The following is a 4416-nucleotide window of genomic DNA, read 5'->3' on the forward strand; positions in this document are numbered from 1 at the left end:
GAGGGCCACAAGAATAAATCCTGGCCTAAGCGGCTAAACCAAGCTGTCCCTAACCATGTGCTTGTGGCGTGAAGGTGTCAAGTGAAAACTTGAGACTGAGCGGTTAAAGTCGTGGTCCAAAAGCAAAAAGAGTGTGCTTAAGAGCTCTGGACATCTCTAATTGGGGACTCTAGCAAAGCTGAGTCACAATCTGAAAAGGTTCACCCAGTTATGTGTCTGTGGCATTTATGTATATGGTGGTAATACTGGAAAACAAAATGCTTAGGGTCACGGCCAAGACTCATAAAGTAGCTGTGTTCAAGAATCAACATACTTAACTAGGAGAATCAATAACACTATCTGGATTCTGAGTTCCTATAGATGCCAATCATTCTGAACTTCAAGGGATAAAGTGAGATGCCAAAACTGTTTAGAAGCAAAAAGCTAAAAGCCCCGCTCATCTAATTAATGCTGATCTTCATAGACATCCTGGGCTTTCCAGGAATATATAATAGTCCATACTTTTCCCGAGATTTGATGGCCCAAACAGGCGTTCTAAGTCAGCTCAAAAATTCTGGCGTTTAATGCCGGAACTGGCACAAAAGCTGGAGTTAAACGCCCAAACTGGCACAAAAGCTGGCGTTTAACTCCAAGAAAAGTCTCTACACATGGAAGCTTCAATGCTCAGCCCAAGCACACACCAAGTGGGCCCGGAAGAAGATTTCTGCATTAATTACTGATTTCTGTAAACCCTTGGCTACTAGTTCTCTATAAATAGGACCTTTTACTATTGTATTTTCATCTTTGGATTATCTTTTGATCCTTTGATCACGTTTTGGAGGCTGGCCATTCGGCCATGCCTAGACCTTTTGTTCTTATGTATTCTCAACGGTGGAGTTTCTACACACCATAGATTAAGGTGTGGAGCTCTGCTGTTCTTCATGAATTAATACAAAGTACTATTATTTTTCTATTCAACTCAAGTCTATTTCTTCTCCAAGATATTCATTCGCACCGAAGAACATGATGAATGTGACGATTATGTGACAGTCATCACCATTCTCACCTATGAACGCGTGACTGACAACCACTTCCGTTCTACATGCAAACAAGCTTGAATGTGTATCTCTTGGGTTTCTAATCTAAGATTGGAACCTTCGTGGTATAGGCTAGAATTATTGGTGGCCATTCCTGAGATTCGGAACGTCTAAACCTAGTCTGTGGTATTCTGAGTAGGATCTGGGAAGGGATGACTGTGACGAGCTTCAAACTCGCGATTGTTGGGCGTGTGACAGATGCAAAAGGATCAATGGATCCTATTCCAACATGATCGAGAACCGACAGATGATTAGCCGTGCGGTGACAGCGCATTTGGAACGTTTTCACTGAGAGGACATGAAGTAGCCATTGACAACGGTGATGCCCAACATAAAGCTTGCCATTGAAATGAGTATGAATAATTGGAAGAAGGCAATAGGAAAGCAGAGGTTCAACAAAGCATCTTCATACACTTATCTGAAATTCCAACCAAAGAATTACATAAGTATCTCTATCTTTATTTTATGTTTTATTTATCTTTTAATTATCAATTCTCCATCACCATCTGAATTCGCCTGACTGAGATTTACAAGGTGACCATAGCTTGCTTCAAGCCGACAGTCTCCGTGGGATCGACCCTTACTCACGTAAGGTTTATTACTTAGACGACCCAGTACACTTGCTGGTTAGTTGTGCAGAATTGTGACAAAGTGTGATTCACATTTAAGAGCTCCAAGTCCTTTGGTGCCATTGTTGATGATCACAATTTCGTGCACCACTCTCGCGTCACTCTCTGTTAACTTTTCCTTTCTTCCTAATGCACTTGTGACGCGGACATTATGCAATTATGCAAATGAAGATGTAAACTATATGTGCTAATAATGAGAAGAGTTATTGAAAGAGAAAACTAAGAAGAAAGAAAGAAACGATCATACCATGGTGGGTTGTCTCCCACCCAGCACTTTGCTTTAACGTCCTTAAGTTGGACGCTCCACTAGCTCAGTCTTCTGCTGTGGGTGGATCCTCCAAGAGGAAGATTTCTAACTCCTTGTCTTTTGTCGCCTTCTCACCATGATATAGCTTTAAGCGATGTCCATTAACTTTGATGAATTAAGAGCTTGAAGGATGACTTAGGTGGAAAACTCCGTATGGCTCAGCCTTCTCTACTCTATATGGACCTTCCCATCTTGATCTCAACTTGCCTGGCATGAGCCTCAGTCTAGAGTTGTAAAGGAGGACTAAATCCCCTGGTTGGAACTCTCTCTTCTTGATGTGCTTATCATGCACAGCCTTCATCTTTTCCTTGTACAGTCTTGAGTTCTCATAAGCTTCTAGGCGAAGGCTTTCTAATTCTTGCAGTTGCAACTTCCTTTCAACTCCGGCTTTCTCAAATCCCATGTTGCACTCCTTTACAGCCCAAAAGGCTTTATGCTCTACCTCAACTAGGAGGTGACAGGCTTTTCCACAAACTAAGCAGAAGGGACTCATCCCAATGCGTGTCTTGTATGCTGTTCTGTATGCCCAGAGTGCATCTTGTAGTCTGGTGCTCCAGTCTCTTCTATGAGGTTTGACTATCTTCTGCAATATACGCTTTATCTCTCTGTTAGACACCTCGACTTGCCCATTAGTCTGGGGATGGTAGCCTATTGCTACGTTATGAATTATTCCATGCTTCTTCAGTAATCCTGTTAGTCTCCTGTTACAAAAATGGGTGCCTTGATCGCTCACGATTGCTCGTGGTGATCCAAAGCGACAAATAATATGGTTTCTAACAAAGGAAACAATAGTGTTAGCGTCATCAGTATGGGTAGAAATTGCTTCCACCCATTTAGAAACGTAATCTACAGCTAACAATATATAAAAATGACCATTAGAATTTGGAAATGGACCCATGAAGTCAATGCCCCAAACATAAAAAATTTCACAGAAAAGCATAATCTGTTGAGGCATCTCATCCCTCTTAGATATATTACCAAACCTTTGGCATGGAGAACAAGATTTACAAAAATCAGCAACGTCTTTAAAAAGAGTAGGCCACCAGAATCCACAGTCTAAAATATTTCTAGATGTTCTTTGAGGGCCAAAATGTCCTCCACTCTCAGATGAGTGACAGGCCTTTAAAATGGACTGGAATTCTGATTGAGGTACACACTGTCTAATTACCTGGTCAGCGTCACACCTCCATAAATATGGGTCATCCCATATATAATATTTGGACTCGCTTTTCAGCTTGTCTCTTTGATGCTTAGTAAAGTTTGGAGGAAAAGTGCGGCTGACTGGATAATTAGCTACAGGCGCATACCAAGGGACTACTTCAGATACTGCTTGTAAGTTGTCGAATGGGAAATTATCATTTATAGGAGTGGAGGTATCCTTAACGTGCTCAAGGCGACTCAAGTGGTCTGCCACTAGATTCTGGTTACCGCTCCTATCCTTAATTTCTAAATCAAATTCTTGTAGTAGCAGTATCCAATGTATAAGCCTTGGTTTGGATTCATTTTTAGCTAGTAAATACTTTAGAGCTACGTAGTCTGAGTACACTACTACTTTAGCACCAAGTAAATAGGCTCAGAATTTATCCAGAGCAAAGACAATAGCAAGAAGCTCTTTCTCAGTAGTAGTGTAATTAGACTGAGCGGCGTCTAAAGTCTTAGACGCATAAGCAATTACAAAAGGATCCTTACCTTCACGCTGAGCCAGTGCCGCTCCTACTGCATGATTGGAGGCGTCGCACATGATTTCAAATGGCTGGCTCCAGTCTGGTCCTCTCACAATTGGAGCTTGAGTCAAGGTGGTCTTCAGCTTATCAAACGCTTGTTTGCAATCCTCACTGAACTCGAACTCAATATCTTTCTGCAGTAGTCTGGATAAGGGTAGTGCTACCTTACTGAAGTCCTTAATGAATCTCCGGTAAAAACCTGCATGGCCAAGAAACGAACGGACTTCCCTCACAAAAGAGGGGTAAGGTAAACTAGAAATAACATCCACCTTTGCTGGATCTACAAAAATGCCAGTATTAGACACAACATGTCCTAGTACAATCCCTTGTTTTACCATAAAGTGACATTTTTCAAAATTCAATACAAGGTTCGTACTAACACATCTATCTAATACTCTAGATAAACTATCTAAGAAAACGCTAAACGAATCACCATAAATGCTAAAATCATCCATAAAAACTTTCATACAATTCTCAATAAGGTCAGAGAAAATACTCATCATGCACCTTTGGAAAGTAGCTGGTGCATTGCATAAGCCAAAGGGCATTCTCTTATAAGCATAAGTTCCAAAAGGACATGTAAAAGTAGTCTTTTCCTGATCTTCAAGAGCTATATGGATTTGAAAATAGCCTGTATAACCATCTAAAAAGCAATAATGGGATTTATCTGACAGGCGATC

The sequence above is a fragment of the Arachis hypogaea genome, chromosome 20 (assembly GCF_003086295.3).
Source record: "Arachis hypogaea cultivar Tifrunner chromosome 20, arahy.Tifrunner.gnm2.J5K5, whole genome shotgun sequence".
Classification (NCBI taxonomy): Eukaryota; Viridiplantae; Streptophyta; class Magnoliopsida; order Fabales; family Fabaceae; genus Arachis; species Arachis hypogaea.